The sequence below is a fragment of the Bos grunniens genome, chromosome 18, assembly GCF_055505025.1.
Source record: "Bos grunniens cultivar Pamir isolate PY7600 chromosome 18, Bosgru_T2T1.0, whole genome shotgun sequence".
NCBI classification, from domain to species: domain Eukaryota; kingdom Metazoa; phylum Chordata; class Mammalia; order Artiodactyla; family Bovidae; genus Bos; species Bos grunniens.
In genome coordinates this window covers 10,200,340-10,217,691 of record NC_141182.1, presented here as the reverse complement: position 1 = coordinate 10,217,691, position 17,352 = coordinate 10,200,340, and the positions used below count along the sequence as shown (strand labels likewise).

At 46.5% G+C, this 17,352-nt stretch overlaps 1 protein-coding gene and 1 long non-coding RNA gene across 3 annotated transcripts in view; one reads left to right on the top strand and one right to left on the bottom strand.

Annotated features, from left to right (window-relative positions):
* Positions 1 to 17,352, bottom strand: part of CDH13 (cadherin 13) — a 1,010,942-nt gene that overhangs the window by 70,422 nt on the left and 923,168 nt on the right. The gene's annotated exons all lie outside the window — the stretch shown is intronic.
* Positions 1 to 17,352, top strand: part of LOC147353007 (uncharacterized) — a 45,122-nt gene extending 27,770 nt beyond the window's left edge. The window contains exon 2 of the long non-coding RNA XR_015145303.1: positions 1 to 17,352. This exon is cut by the window's left edge and continues 19,341 nt beyond it. This is a non-coding gene — a long non-coding RNA (uncharacterized LOC147353007).

Genomic DNA, 17,352 nt, shown 5'->3' with positions numbered 1-17,352 from the left:
CTGGAACACAGCCACATCCATTGGATCTGCATCATGACAGCAGAGATGAGTAGTTGGGACAGACCACGAAGCTGTGAAGTTTACATTGCTTATCATCTGAACCTTCGTGGAGAAAGTTTGCTTATTCCTGTTCTAACAGACTATTCAGAGCAAGCAGCTGTGACTAAAGCAACAAGTTCAGGACTTGCTGGCCTTACTTGCTGTCAAATCCAGCTCTCAGGGCTCTGAGCCAGCTGGCTCAGCTGGGGGTAGAAGTCTGCCTGGTGCTGCCTTTGTGGCTGAATGGGAAAGAGACTGGACCTCCAAGGGCAGGCTCCCTCTCCCCAGGAGGAGTTGAAACGCAGGTGCTCACAGCCCTCCTCAGCTTTCCAAGTCGGTGGTATCTGAACACCCAGGTGATGCCATCTCCCCAGGTGATGCCTCGGGGGGGACCTGGCAGGGCCAAGCTGCTCAGCCAGGGACACCAGGAGAGAGTGGAGAGAGGGGAACATCTTCCATCCTCTCAAGCCCAAAGGGGAGGCTCGAACCAAGGAAGAGCATCACATAATAATCAAATGTGGAAGTTTAATGAGCATTTATCCACACTGCTTATTAAAGTCAGACCCTGATGGAAATCTATTTTCAGACTTTGCAAAAGGTATTAAATATTAACCTCTGAACAGGAGTCACTGAAGTCTAAAAGCCTGGTTAAAAATATGCTTTGAAAATTGTTCATCTGAATTTATTCATGAAGTAGACAAAACTGTACTGAATGCCTGCTATGTACCAGGCTCTGTTCAAGAAGTCGAGAGGAAGGGCGAGAAGTCTGGGGAAGGGGTACAGGTAGGGAACATGCAGGCAGGCAGGCAGGTCAACCCTAGTTACAGAGTTATCACATCATCTCCAACACTGATTAGCCAACACTGAACAGCATGCAGGTTAGGTTCCTATGAGTGTCTGGTCATGTTTTCATCAGCCAAGCAATATACAACCTTGCCTTGCTTTATGTATATTTCTGTTTAAAGACACATCTCACACACACACACACACACACACACACACACACACAGTTGATTCATTACATTGAACTCAGGGCTGATAGTACTACAACTCATCCCTGAAAGAAGCTCATCTCATGCACGACTTTTCTCCACAGGCCCAGGAACAGCAGTTAGCATGTCAGCCCTATACTGGGGAACCGTTTCAAAGAGTGAAATCACCAACAGGAAGCTCAAAAATGTGAATAACTCGGCAGCTCACAGACCGTGAGAAGCAAACGTGTTTACAGCCTGAGCAGAAACAACAAGCCAGAGCATCATTTCTTGGACCTCAGCTCGGGATGTGCGTGTTGATGGACACATTTTTCACTGTTCTGTGCCAATCTGCAAATATCTGAGAAAACACCCCGAGTATTTTTTGGTTACAAGTAGCTGTTCACGTGTAGGTGAACCCACAAATACAGAATGTGTATTCTGGGCAGAGAGAGTAATTTCCATGGTGTTTCTGAGTAGGGAAGGTGCTGGCGGAAGACCATGGTGGAGCAGAGACAGCCAGAAGGAGAGAGAGAGGAGAAGGGTGGGGAGAGCAGGGCCGACTGGGAGGCTGCTGCACGGAGAGTGTGTTATAAGGATGCAGAAGGGAAGAGGGGGCCAGAGGGGCCATTACTGTCAGCCCAGTAAACGACGGCGTGCCTTAGACCAAGTTTGTGCAGTGGAGTTGCAAGAAATGCATGATTGAAGATCTAATTGGAGAAGGACCTGCTAAGATAGTCAATATGTTTCTATCTATGCTTCTATCTATGTTAACTAGACAACCTATGTTTTAAGTATTTGTGAAATATACAATCTTTGAGGTAGAGATGTTTGATTTTTAGACACCTAGGGTAAAAAAATAAAATAGTAATCACTTGCCCAAAGATTTTCAGTCTTAGAGAACAGATCACTTGTGGGCATTCCATGAAGGAGATTCAGATGGATGCTGGCAAGGACTCCAAAAGTTATCTTTCCATGATCTCTGTCTACTGGATCCCCTGGTACTCCCATCTACAGTTTTTAAAAGATGCCCCAGACACAGATAATACAGAGACGAAGGATTCTCTGAACACTGACCCTAAAGCTCAGTCAATGAAATAAAGATCCCGCCTGGAACAGGATTCTGAAGAAATTTTATGGGAATTTAAAGAAGCTGAACAGTCTACTGGATACAGGGTTGGTTTTTGTTTTTTTAAATTGCAGTTTCTCCTCTTACAACATATTAATAAAAGAAAGATTTTCTTGTTAAAATATCCTTTGGCATAAATATATCTGAGTTTGAATTCCATCCCTTCCACTGACAAACTCCCCGACCCTCAGCATATTTTGGTACCTTGGTTTCTCCACTCTGGAATGGAGATAACCACGCCCACTTCATGGTGACCAGGGCAGGGGTGAGATTTCTAGATGTTACGTTTACTTTTCTCAGTTTTCACATTTGCCTTTTCTATTTCTATATGCTCTATTTTTTATTCATGGTTCCAACATTTTCCTCTAACCATTTTAAATATAATTATTTTCCAGTCTAGTTTTTTTTTTAATCCACAGATTTCTTTTCTTTTGAGCCCAGCTATATGGAGTCCACAGGTGAGGGGGTTATGTTCGCCTTGCATTTCTAACTCTTGCAGAAATGGCATCGCCCTTTGTCTGGTCCACCATGATGCAGGCTCAGGGAACAGAGGGTCCTCGGTGCTGCCTTGTTTTTAGCTGAACATACTTTCAGTCCTGTTGCAGGGCCACGGGATCATTAAGCATCTCTGATCCCGCCCTTTAAGTTTTCAGAAGAAATGGGCCCAAAGTAGAAAAGTGGCTTTCACAGTGCTGTGCTGAGTCATACCAGAGCTGGACACAAAAGGAAAACTCAGTCACTCTAATCCTACTTTCCTTAAAAATTTGATATTTTTATCATGAGTTTTTGCATTAACTTTGATTTTAAAAAATCATTGCATCAAACAGCAAATTCCCACGATCTATTTTACAATGTGCGTTTCCTGCTGCTCTCTCTGTTCGTCCGCCCTCTCCTTCCCACCCTGTGTCCACAGTCTGTTCTCTATTCTGTGTCTCCATTGCTGCCCTGCAGACAGGCTCATCAGGGCCATCTTTCTAGATTCCAGACCCAGTGCTCTGTGGCAACCTCGAGAGGTGGGATGGGTGGGAGGTGGAAGGGAGGTTCAAGAGGGATGGGACATATGTGTACCTGTGGCGGAGTCATGTTGATGTATGGCAGAAACCAGCACAATAGTGCAAAGCAATTATCCTCCAATTAAAAAAAAAAAGATTATCTATTTTGATGGCTGAGATTTCTGTGCACCGAGGAGAGTGCCTGGCTCACCTCCCCATCCCCAGTGGGAGGTCTTGGGGTGGTGCTCCCTCTCTGGCCCTGAGAGTCAGCCCAGAGCCTCGCCTTCCTCCTCCACCACCACACCTCGGGCTCTCCATCCTTCTCCACCCTCAGTGTCCCTTGAAGACTGACCTGCCTCTGGCCCATGAGCCCCACGTGCTTGTTCTGAGACAGAGCTCTCAGTGGAGTGACTGAATGTGCGGATGCTGGTCCCTCAGACCACAGGCGCCCGTCCTCACAGAGTGCTCCCAGAGAGAGCTGTGGCCACTGGCATTGTGGGAAACGCCCATCTGCAGAAAGGGTTTCTAGTAGGTGTCGACATTTCTGGCTGTTTGCCACCCTTCATCGTTCCACACAGGATCCCAGGACCCCTTTTGGACAAGCTCCTGTTCTGTGCAGCGCTGGTGGTGGGAGGCAGCCCCAATCCCAACCTTGCCCGGGTGCGGTTGCAGTGACAAGAGACGTGCAACTTAGCTCCAGTAAGCCCCACATACGTGCAGTAAGTGATGTAGGGGTGGGTGGTAGAGGTCAGGTTCAGACACAGGAAGTGTAACGTGAGAACCAGGCTGATCCCTTTGGAATGGTTCACATCGTCTTCCCTCTTGAGTCTTATTTGGTGGCCACTCATGTTTTTCCCAACTTATCCAGTCTGTGATCACCTATCTCAATCTAGTAAATTCTTGTTTTATTCCACTTCATGTAGCTGACGCTGGTTCTGTTGCTTGCACTCATGGATCCTGACAGATATGGGACTAGAAATAATGAAAGGTGCTGAACTGTGCTCTCCTTTTCTGCTCTTAGGTAATGGTCTGCTTGCTTCCTCTCTCTTCAAACATTCAACCAGATCTGAAACTTGTCTGGGTGACAGAGTCCCTGCAAATCACAGTGTTATTTGCCCAACATTATGTGATTTGCAGGGTGTCTTAAAATACTGATAAATTCAATCATGATGCCCAAACCAGGAACAGTTTTACTAGTAGAAAATATGACTGTTATATGTACACTCTAGAAAGATTGCAAAATCAAGCACACCTGTCCACCAAAGAGTCAAGCTGCAAGCCTTCAAACACCAGTTGGGAAAATCTTTATAGTCTTTGATGGTGGTTCACCGTGCATGCATATGCCCTGTCATCTCTGAGTTCTTGCCTGTGGGCAAGCGAAGGGCAGGTGACAAAATGTATTATTTAACATTTTTCCTGCTCCATTCCATTTTCCTAGGAATGCTGGTTTTAGAAATGGCACAAATGGGAATTTAGCAATGTGATACCTGGGCCAGCTTGTAGACCACCGGTAGGGGCTCTGGGAGGAGCAGAGATGGAAGCCTGCCATCAACTTGGAGTTGTGACTAACATCCATTAAGTTGCTTCCCTGATAAGTGTCTCCAGAGACTTGCTCTCCTGTGGGTCCTTAATGTCTGAATACCACAGACTGTAGAAAAACACTGCTTTCCTTCTCAGAGAGCCACCTTCAAAAAATGGCGACGTGTTTTGCTCTTTGCTGAGAATGGTGAGCAGTCAGTTAAGGCGGCAGTGCTGGGCATGGTGCAGGTTGCTGAGAATGGTGAGCGGGCAGTGCTGGGCGACGTGTTTTGCTCTTTGCTGAGAATGATGAGGGGTCAGTTAAGGGGGCAGTGCTGGGCATGGTGCAGGTGAAGTGCTTAACCTGGACCGTCAGTTTCTCTTTCACAGTGACCCTAACCGAGATGTTATTGGCCCCCTTTTACAAGTGGGGACACGGGCACAGAGAAATTGACTGTGTGCCCAGGGTTACACACCTGGAGAATGGATGAGTGGGGGTTTGTGCTCAGGAAGTCTGGCACTTGGCAGGCAGCGGGGCCACCAGGGCCCTGGGCTCGGCTACTTCTCTGTGCGAGGCCATGTGAGACTGGGGCCTTCCCCGTCCAGTGCAGCCCACTGGGGCAGCTCCTGGAGGCAACCAGAGCCTCTGATGGCATGAAAGTCATGAGCTGTTTCCTTCACGTCCTCTGAGAAAACACCTCCTTCAAAGCTGACGTTTTCTAGTCTCTTCTAATAAATTTGGCAGCGTTAGGAAATGATTTTATTCTGGAGCTTTTGTCCTCCCTAAGACAATCATACATGTGGGAGCACATGGAAATGAATTAAATGGGAAGACGCCCAGAGGTGGGGGCAGCCTGGGAAAATGGTGGCATTGTCAACCATGCAGCAGATGCCTGTCCAGCAGGTGAAGCCGTCCCTGCCCGATGACGGTGGGAAGAGGTTCCTCGTGAGGAGAAGAGTGTGCCGAGACACCTGCCTGCCCGAGGGACCAGTCTCTGGTCCAGGGAGCTCTGGCCAGACCACCTCCCTGTGGTCCTCATAGGTAGCTGGGCAGCAGCAGGCTTTGCTGTGACATTCAGCAGAAAGATGTGTCAAAGATTTGAAGACTATCAAGTGAGAATCAGAAATGGAACGTGCAATTGTATTCTGAAAAGTAGAAAGCTGGTAGAGAAAAGCTCTAGGGTCTGTCTGCAATCGCACATTGAGGGCTGAGCTTTTTCTGTGTATTGGTTTGGGAGGCAGAGTGTGGAGAGGTGAGAGCTCTGACTTGCAATTTATTTTCCTGTGTGCGAATCCCTGTGATCTTGGGCCAGTTTTCCAATCTCCCTGAGCCTTGGTGGCCTCAATTGTGAAGTTGGGTGATGGTCGCACGTTTCTTACAGGGTCGTTGGGAAATCAGAAGTGACTGTACATATAAGGCATGGAGAACAGTGTCTGGGACGCAGTAAATGCCAGCTGCTCTGTTGTAAGTGTGAGCACACCAGTGTAGCCACAAGAAAGAGGCTGACATAGACTGAACGTGTTAGGAAAGTGGACCACAGGAGGAATTATAAGGTGCTGATGACAGAAGAGGAGATGGACAGAGCCAGGCCGACCTAGGACCAACCTGCCCCTGGCTGTGAGTGTCCACACCACCCTGGAGCCCAAGGAAGCAGTGCCTGGCAGACTCTGGATCTGCCCCTCCAAGGTCTGACAGCCCAGCTAAGGGCACGAACTGTATGTAATGATGCTGGCTCCGTGACTCTCAGGCAGTGGCCTCGCGTACAGCACGCCAGGCGGGCCACTCCTCAGAATGGCAGAACAGCCAAGGGCTTCACCCCGGGGGGCCCTCTTTCTTTCCCGCCTTTGCGCACCTCTTTGGGGATCTCAAAGGCTCAGGGTTGTAACCCCTTCCCCGGAGCTTCTGCTTTTGCTCCTTCCTGAAGTACTTAGACGCTAAAACCACCACCAAATGGAAGATACTAATTACTCGATCATGAGCAGGTAGCCCCCAGGATTGAAGCCCACCCAGCAGTCAGAGAACTGTGCAGGAGCTGATCACACACCCTGGGACGCCCCTCCCTCTCCTGGCCCTGAAAAATGCTTTGAGGAAACCCTTCAGGGACTTCAGGGGTTTTACGAGCAGGAGCCGCCTATTCTCCTCGGGTGGCTCTGCAATTAAGCTTTCTCTGCTCCAGATTCCGATATTTTGCGTTTGGGTTTGTTTGGCCTCGCTGTGTGTTGGGCATATGAACTTGCATTGGGTAACACCATCACCTTCTGAACGCTTCCAGCATCTGCCTGCTTCTCACAGCTTCCACTGCTGCTGCCAAGTCCAACCTCCCTGACCTGGGTCACTGCAGTGCCCTCCCCACTGGTCCTCTGCGCTCTCCCCTCCCCAGAACCCTTCCCACAGACTCTCTTCTAAAACCATTAGGGCCTTTAACTTCCCATCTTGTGTTTGATCTAGAGTGAATGTTTTACCTGCACACAACTCTGGCTTCTGCTCCCGCCGCCTCAATCCCTCTGCACAGGCACACTGACCTCCCCCCACATCACACACCCTGCACACCCGGCCTCAGGGCCTTTGCACCTGTCATCTTCCCAGCTTGGACCACTCTTCCCCAGATATCTGCATGGCTCACCCTTCAGTTCTTTCAGCTCTTTCCTGAGATGTCAGACCCTACTTCTTTCTCTGCTTTATTTTTTTTTCTTTGCTACTATGCTATTTATTTTTAAATTTATCTTCTTGATTGTTTTCTCCTTCCCCCACAGGAATATAATCTCCATCATGACAGATATTTTCAACAGTTTCACCTGCTGCTATATCCCCAGTGCCAAGAAAAGGGCATGGTATATTGTAGGTGCTCATTAAGTGCTTATGGAATGAATAAAAATCTAACGATTAAAGAGGTGGCTTATTCTGCCCTAGCCCTCATCCAAATCCAGAGACCCCACTGCACGTGTGCAGTCCCCACACAAGGATCTGAGGCTGTTAAAGTCGGCGACATGAAGTCTGGTTGTATCCTGAGATTCCTGTCCATATGGTTAGACTACACAGGGAAACCTCCAAATTAAACATAGCAAGAGAATTGTAGTTGAGTGTCTCAGCACTTGAAAACAGAGCTTCAGGATTCATTTGGAGAGTAAACTGGGAGCAGAGATGAAGTGCGCTTCTTGAATTAGTTCAAGACTCAACTGGTTTCATTACTGGAGTCGGTGCTAATGCTGTGATAAGCTGTTCATGAGTGCCCAAGGCGTGTTCCTTGGCTGGTGATTGACAGACAGATAATAAATCGGCTATCTTCCCTGACCGACTTCTGTTGCAATCCTGAAGTGTGTGGCTTTCTTAATCAATGCTGTATTGGTAGCTTCTGCAGCAACCCTCATCTAATTCAAATGCCTTTATTACAATAACAACAGAAAAAAAAAAACAGCTAAGCAGATTTAACAGTTTAGAAAACATTGAGCAAGAAACAATATTAACATTTGTCAATATTTTCTTTATTGGTTCTGAAAATTAATTTCTTAGGCTGCCAAGAGTGACCATTATAATTATACTAAAATGTAACCAATTTGAAACCATGCTTTCAATAATGAAAGTCTGGCCCATGGCCAGTTTATAATAATACATAGATGGATGTTAAAAAGGTGGGTAAACTGTAAAATATCCTTTCAACTCTTTCCAAATGGTCGGATGTTTCATAGTAACCAAATCGAGCACCTCTAATTGAGGTTAATAATGAAGGTCTTCCGTCTCTGGATCATTATAAAGGCCAGAATCCTATTTTTAGCCACTGAAGCTGTTAAATCTATAAAGATTCAGTTGTTGAATTTATTAGATCTTGTTTCCCATTGCCATCTTCATAACAGAAAATCTGATTGTTAAAAATAAGAGTAAGCTATATATTTCATAAATAATTAAAAATCCTATAGCAGAATAGGCAAGAAAACAATGGCCACCACGATCTTCCAATGGAAGGACATCACTTTAATTAAAAATTACAAAGGTGCCCCTGTAAACAGTTCATTTACATTTTATGCTCTGTGTTGACTCAAGAAATACCTCACCAAAAAAAAAAAAAAAAAAGAACTAATAGAAATGACCTCACCCCAAATCCTATTATTGAGGTCAGTAAGCACATTTAATTAAGATGAAGTGTTAATAATATATTTCAGTGGATGGAGGCTCTTTTCATTTTGGCCTTTAACTTCTGATTAAAATTTAAAAGGTAGGAGTCACCCCAAATTAAACTCTTAAATCTGGTTTTGAAATCTGTTTTTTTTTCTTTTTTCAAAAGGAGTTACAACCCTCTTTTCTCCTCCCAATAAGTGGTGAGCTACTATACATTTTGAATCTCTGTGTTCCTGAGAACTGATAGTGATGACAAAATCCTAATTTCCAAGGGAACTGATTTTTGCCATCTGCTTCCAAAGGTCTTAGAAGATACAGAACAAAATGCCACATAGCCAGCTGATGATTTTTGCTCAATTTCCTATCATTTTTTTTTGCATGTGATTTCCTTTGAATGGGCCTCAATATTAGATTAAATGAGGTATTAAAGAAAAAGACTTGATGAGTCCCAAGAAGACCAGCAAAACCTGAAATTGGGCATTTTAGCAAATCTTTTCGGACTGAATTTTCATCACTGCATGTTGCATTCTGCACCAGTTTGAGACCATGAATGAATCTACTCAGAGCTTAAAAGCTTCCAAGTCTAGAGGAGGAAGGGACGGGAAATGACTTAAAAAGACTCAGAGAAATCAGGACAAAGTGGGCAGTGGTTTTCAGAGAGATAAGGATCCAATTCGGATCTGATTCTCATATTCTGTGTTTAAAGAATGGCTCAATCTGGCTCATGGTTTTGGAAGAAGAGGTGGCTGATGGACCTGGCTCCTTGGCTAAGGCTATGGACCTGGGAAGCCCAGTGTGAGGCTGATCAGTCCTGCTCAGGCCATCCCCCTCCCTGTCCCTGGGGTTGGTTTAAAACAAAGCCACATGCAAATATGTCCATGGTTGGGAGACATTAGACGATACTTGAAGACGAAAATAATAGTAATCCATAAACAATAAGCCATGTCTGCTTATGTACAAATGCTTGCATACAGACACTCCACCCCAGCTGCTGGCAAACCACGCTATACTTGTTTACCAAGCACGTCCATGGGCCAGGCCCAGTGCTGGGCTGGTACAGGTGTCATGGAAAACAGTATGGAGGTTCCTCAGAAAACTGGAGATAGAGTGGTCAAATGATCCAGCAATCGCGCTCCTGGGCATACAGACAAAACTATAATTCAAAAAGATACACCCGCCCTGATCAGCAGCACTTGCAGCAGCACTGTTCACAACAGCTGAGACTTGGAGACAACCTAAGTGTCCACTGACAGGCGAAGAGGCAAAGAAGAGGTGGCCCACGTAAGCAATGGGATGCTTTGCAGCCGTACAAAGCACAGAATCACGTCATTTGCAGCAACATGGGTGAACCTAGAGATTATCATAGTTGGTAAACTAAGTCAGAAAGAGAAAGACAAATACTATATGGTAGCACTTATATGTGGAATCTAAACTATGGCACAAATGAATCTACCTACAGAACAATAACAGACCCACAGACACAGAGAACAGACTTGTGGTTGCCAAGGGGTGGGGGGAGGGCTGGATGCGGAGTTTTGGGATTAGCAGATGCAAACTCTTATATGTGGAAAGGGAAGACAGCAAGGATACTGTAGAGCTCAGGGAACTACATTCCATATCCTGAGATACACCACAATAGCAAAGAATGTGAAAAAGAATGCATGTGTACGTGTATACCTGAGTCACGTTAGTATAGAGCGGAAATCAGCACGACATTGTAAATCAACTGTGTGTGTGTGCTCGGTCGCTCAGTCGTGTCTGACGCTTTGTGACCCCATGGACTGTAGCTTGCCAGGCTCCTCTGCCCATGGGAATTTCCAGGCAAGAATACTGGAGTCGGTTGCCACTTCCTATTCCAAAATCAACTACACTCCAATAAGATAATAAAAGAGGACCTTTTGGCCTCTAAGAATTTTCTCTGTCCATGGTGGCCTCCTCCCAAGTCACACCAAACAGACTGAAATGTACCACATGGCAAATGCATAATTTTTGAGATAATTTTTATACTTTTGCTTTTGGGATAATTTGGATATGGGAATATTTCACTAATAATCCTCTGTGATTTTTCTAGTGCTGACCCAGACATCCTTACAGTGTGATCTACAAATAATTTGCAAATGTACTCAGTCGCTTCAATTGTGTCCAACTTTTTGTGACCTCATGGACTATAGCCTGCCAGGTTCCTCTGTCTATGAGAGTTTCCAGGCAAGAATGCTGGAGAGGGTTGCCGTTTCTTCCTCCAGGGGATCTTACCAACCCGGGGATGGAACACAAGTTTCCTGTACTGCAGGCGGATTCTTTACCGCTGAGCCACCGGGGAAGCCCTTGGAAATGTAATGACATTTTTTCAAATATTAAATTCAACATGGCTGAAGTCATGGTGCTGTGGACACTCAGTCTTTATTAACTTCAGTTTGCTGTTTCCTTTTCAAATTTTGGCGATGACAGATTATATGTTTGCGTCCTTGACATTATTGTCAAGGACAAAAGTTCTGAAGGCCTTGGTGCTGGGCCTGAGTGCTTAATTAACTAAACGGTACTGATGAAGCCCTGATGGTTTATCAGGGATGGAAGTGAACATGCTCGTTACCCTCACAGAGGCCGAGGGTTAGTGGAAAATAACAGTGTAACAGTGAAGCGTGATAAACGTTATACTAGACTGGAGAAGGAGATGGCAACCCACTCCAGTATTCTTGCCTGGAGAATCCCAGGGATGGAGGAGCCTGGTGGGCTGCTGTCTATGGGGTTGCACAGAGTCAGACACGACTGATGCGACTTAGCAGCAGCAGCAGCAGCAGCAGCAGGCTTTCAGAAAGCCAGTGGCAGTGCATTCTGAAAGTAAGGGGGTCACCTGCAGGGGGATGCCTAAACCTCAGAAAGACACACAGACATGGGCGAGGTGGTGGTGAGATAAGCCCCGGTAGTTCACCTCATTTGTATGTTTTCTTCCCATAAACCTAGGCTCAGAGAGGTTACGTTTTCCTCATAAAAGAGGTAGACGCATCATTTCCTATTCACAGGGTGGTTGTGAGAGTTAAGTAAGACTGCCCTCAGTGCTTTTGGTAAACTTTTATATGAAAATGTCAGGCATCTTAGTTATACAAAACATGCGTCCAGGGGGCCTGGCAATCTTTGCCTGGTTTAGTCTGGTACCCCATTCCCAGGAGGCAGAGACCAGCTCAAAGGCATGGGGATGGTGGCATTTCTGGGGGATGTAGGAATCTGTTGACCAGTGAGATGACAATGATGCTTGGAAAGAAATAATTTTGTTGCTTGGCTCCTTCTCCCCAGCTGGGGACCACTGGTCCCTACTTTCCAAGGAGACAACTTCTTTCTCTCCTTCCTTCGTTTACCTCTCTCTCCCTTTTCCCCTCCCTCTTCCTTTTTTTCCTGGGGCATCGCTCTTGCTCTTTTGACTATAAGCTCCCTGGAGGCTGTAGGCAGAGACCATTTCTTCCACGAGTGAAAACACTGTGCCCAGCAGTGTAAGGCCCATAGTACGCACTAGACAAATGCCAGTGAATGAATTCAGTAAAGGAATGAATGGAAAACTATAATGCGTGTGCTTTTTTTCAAGCAGTTGTCTTTGGCAACACAATTATCTATTATTTTGATTGTGTAAAATCTAATTTCATGGCATGTATTCATCTTGTAAAATTCATCCTGTTGTCTTTTATTACACAGAAAGGTTCAATACCGAAAGGTGTTCATGGAAGAAGCTTCCGGTTGCCTTACAATATCCACCCTTTTTCTCTTTCTTAGTAAAGAATTCCACTTTTAAAAGCTGGTTGCTACCCACCTAAAAATGACCATGCTTCCTAGTATTTCTTGCAGCTAGGTTGTGGCCATGCGACTGATTTTGACCAATCAGATTCAAATAGAAAAGTGCTTGACTTTCAGGAAGACTGCCTAAAATACAGGAGACTCCATTCTGTATTCCCTCTCTCCCAAACTACTGCCTGAAACACAGATGTGAAGGCTGGAGCACTAGCAGCTAACACAGTCCATGAGGCAGAGACTGCCAGCTTAGAGGCCACTGAATGGTGAGCAGAAGGAGTGGGGCCCCTGCCGGCTTTGTGGAACTGCCATCTGCCCTGGACTGCCGTAGCTGCTTTATACTTATTTTATACAAGGAAAAACAAAAAACAAAAAACAATTTCTATCTTCTCTGAACCACCATCGTTTTCAATTTTCCGTTTATAGTCAGCCAAACTTAATCCTCACAGATACAGTGCTGCTGGACAAACACTTGTGGGGCTCCCAGGATGAATGATCCTTTTCCCCAGAAATGCTTGAGCAGCAAAGGGTAATTTCACTTGGGCAAGGACAATATTTTTCCTCAGCTCACATCTTACATGTTCAGTGTGTGGCAGAAGTCTCTGCTATAAGGTTGTTTACTACAGACCAGAGAGAGAAGATGAGTTCTGTCTAAAAAATGTTTGGAATTGGAATTGCTACTTGGCTGCCTCAATAGAAATCCCCTGATCATTCAGAGAATGAAATAAGTCCTCTCAGACCACTCAAAATGATGGAGCTGCTGGCCATATCCCTACAGTAACCAACGCAACAGACTTGATGCCATGGTGAGACTGGTCCCTGCTTCTCATCTCACTGTTGGAGGCTGTTGAGGAAATACAGTCATTTCCATCTTAGCATAATTATCATTGAGCTGGTATTTCTGACAATAATTAGCCCACAAGTTTAGGTGCATGGGTCCATTGCTCACTGGAGACACTAAAATGTCCTCGAGAAGTGCCGGATCCCTGTCTGGTGTTCATGGAGGCAGATTCTGTCCTGAGAGCTGAAGCCAGTCTCTTTGCCTCTGTGTGTTGAGAGGCTGGGCTATGGGAACCAGCTCTATTTTACAACATGTCAATGTTCACATAACCTTGGAGCAGAGAAACTTTCTAACCATCAATTCAAGTCATAAGGGAAAATAGAAATATGATTGCCTAGGTAAAAATAGAATTCTTTATATGACAAAAAGCATTAGCAACATCAACACTTTTGCACAGCATTTTCAGAAAATTCTTCAGAAAATTAATGATGCATTAAACAATTTAGCGACAAGCATGTCCACTGACCTTTTACAAAAATAATTGCATATGACTGGAAACAGTCTAAATAGCCAACAACAAGGGAATGAATAAATAAATGAGCATGTTTGTGTAATAGACTAGTAGAATGCATATTCAGCGACTAAAAATAGTGGCTATTTCTTGACACGGAAAGCGATTCATCACGTATTGGAAAGTAAAAATGGCAGATTTCAAAGCAAAGTGGGTGATGTGAACCAATTTTGAAAATAAAAAGTAGTACTCCAACATGTGACTAGAGATATATCCAAGCTGTTAAAAAGGGATTTCCTTGGGTGGGACTATCACAGATTTTTAAAATTAGATTCTTTATTCCCAACTACCTTTTCAAAAGTTTCCTCCATGAACTATCTTAACTTTATAATAAGGATAAGAAGATACAAGTCATTAAGAAGAAGAATTTCATCTGCCCACTGCTGTCCATTTGGATTTGGCTAAGAGCACAATGCGATGGGCTTTTAAACAAGCTTTAATAACGCAGGCTTTTTAGTGAGAATATTCACTCTGAAGCCTGGACACCTCCTGTCTTTAGAGTTACAGGCTTCTCAGAGATCAAGGCGCCTTTCACTGGTTTTAACATTCCCTAGTGAGATAAAAGAGGGCATCCAGTGGCAGGGCGGAACTACTGTGTCTGAGACGTGTTTTCCATCCCCAAAGACAGGACAGGATGAGTCAGAAGTGAGGTCCTGAGTTTTGCGGGGGTTGGGGGTAGGGCGGAGTTTTCCTGTCTTGGGAAGGGAGGGAGCCTGCCTGCCCTCAGGGAGGAGGCCTGTCGCGGTGGGGGCAGGAGCTGAATTAGGCTGTCAGGATACTGGCCGGGTGTGCCGGGTCTCTCATTGCGCTAAGATGCCTTGAGTGCCTGGCTAGTCATCTGAGATGAGATGGGGTTATTGGAGCTGAGGCACCCACAGTCTTGGAGTGAGATATTGATATAGAGATAGGCAGAGAGGGAGAGGCAGAGACAGAGAAAGAAGAGGAGGAACGGGGGGAGGGAGGTGATAGAGGGAGGAGGAAGGAGAAAGAAGAAGAGGGAAAGAGGAGGAGAAAAGAGAAGAGAGGAGAGAGAGGAATGAATGGGAGGAAGGAAGGAACAGAAGCAGACAGAGACGAGACGGCTATGAGACAAGAGAGAAAGACGGTCCTAGAGGGACGGGGGAGATGCCAATAGAGACAGTAGTGGGGAGGAAGACAGGCAGGGGAAGACAGAGAGGCACAAGGAAGAGATGCATGGAGTAAAGGATAGACCAAGAGTAATCGGCACTGGGATTGACACGTGGACACACACAGAGCCGCGCACACACACACACACACACACACACACACACAGGGACACCCTGATAGCATGCAGGAGTGCAGAGCCAGGGTGAAGCTATTGCTGGGAATCAACGCCCTTGGAGTACATGTGACTTTGTCAGTTGAACTCAGAGCTCTCCTTGAGATAAAAATAGGAGTTCCCACTGTAAAGTTCTTCCCTCTTCCAATGCCTGCTCCCCGAGGAATCATTAAGAAAACACCACCACCACCACCACAGACACAAGGTCATCATGTCTTTCTGAGAATTCTGGGGAGTTGAGTGTGGATGATTAGAAAACCGTGTCCCAGCCCGGCCCCTCTCCTCAGCCCTGCTCAGCCTTTGCACACACGGCCCCTCAGGGACACGACTTCTCGTGTACAGGATCAAAGGCTGCAAATAATTAATGAGCCTTTTCTCCCCGAAGAGTTCCTGTGACAACAGCTCAACCTGTCAGGGATGCTATGCCTACCTTTGATGGAGCTCAGAACCAGTGCCAGGAGAGGAAGGGTGGGTGGTCGGGGAGGGGGGGCGGGGAAGGGCGGAGGGAGGTCCAGTCAGTACCAGGCTGAGAAAGGGTCACTTCTAGGCAACTCTGGATCTCAGCAGGAAGGAATGTGTCCAAAGAGTCAAACCAGAGAGCGAAATGTGTGTCTCACACATGCACACACATTTACTTTGCTTTCAGTGCTGGAAAAGGGACTTGTCCAGACACTGCTCAGCCAGACCCATTTGTGAGTGCTACAGTTCTTAGCCAAACAGCCACAGGAACACCTCAGTTATATTTCCCGAGGGGACCATGACATTGAACTTGATTGCAGTGGCTCTCCGTGGCCCCTGATGACTCAGGATCATTCCCATGCTCCGGGAAGGGCCTTGGGCATTCCTGTGGGAAGCCACCTCCCAGGTACTTGTGGTTGGATGCCGGGTTCCCAGTGGGCTCACGCCTCAGGACTAGCCCCGGGGAGCTCTTGCCGTCCTGCTGTTCTGTCTGTGAGGTGTGTGTGCGAGTTGGCTCAGGGAGACCCACACCTGGCCCTCCGGCAGATACTTCTGGTTGGGGGGATCTTTTTTTCTGGTAGGACTGAGGCCCGGCATTGCTATTGGTGCCTTGACCCTCTACAGCCGCACAGAGACCGCTGAGGATGAAGCCAAACCAGGTTAAGCGCAGAGTCAAAAGGTGGGGAAGGAATATTCTGAGCCCTGGAATCCTCATGCTGAATGCCCTTGCCCTCATTTTCGATGCTGTGGGCCAGCACCGGCGCTCCTGGAAAAAGTCAGGCTGAGATGGGTCCTTGCCACTCGTGACTGAGGGTCACATCACACCTGTGATGACCAGCTGTACTGTGGAAACTGGAAGCTCTTCAGAGCTTTCTCTGTTCCTGCTTTCTACCACAAGCCTCATGTCTAGTAAGCGACAAATTGCTTTCTCTGATCTCCTTTTCTCACAGTGGGTGCCACTAATGCTCCATGCGGGATAGAATGGGGAACCACTGGATTCCAGTTCCAGTTGCTGGTCTGTTCTCCAAGCTCAAATCCTGCTGGCCTTGGAGTCCCTCGCCAGTCATCTGCTCCTCTCCAGCTGGGAATCACGCCTCCTGACTTGGTCTGCTGGGGCTGCTGGCCATGGCCTCTTGCTATGCTCCAAGCACCACACCCCATTTGCCAGATGGGTTTCCTTCCTGCTTCTCAATCAGCTGCCTGTGGTGGGGGCAGCTGCAGCCACATCTGGGAACATCACCTCTTTGACTGCCAGGGGGCCCTGAGTTGGGGGTGCATGGCTCCAGCTCAGGCAAAGCAGACTTGCCCCGACATATGAACTGTGAGCCGAGCGACACAAGAGTGGACAGTGGCTGGAGGTTGGTCACTCTCCCTGTGAGAGCCTGCAGCGCCGCCTGTCAGGTCGCATTACCTAGAGGTACAACAAGTCCTGTGCTATCTCAGCCTCGGTCCAAGCATCTTCTCCAATTCTATAAACTCCTCAACACCACTGATCATCAGAGGAACGCAAATCAAAGCCACAATGAGATGGTATCTCACACCCATCAAAATGGCCATCATCAAAAAGACCACGAGTAACACATGCTGGAGAGGATGTGGAGAAAAGGGAACTTTTGTACACTGTTGGTGAGGAATATGAATTGGTGCAGCCACTATGGAGAACAGTGTGGAGGTCCCGCAAAAAAAAAAAAAAAAATAGAA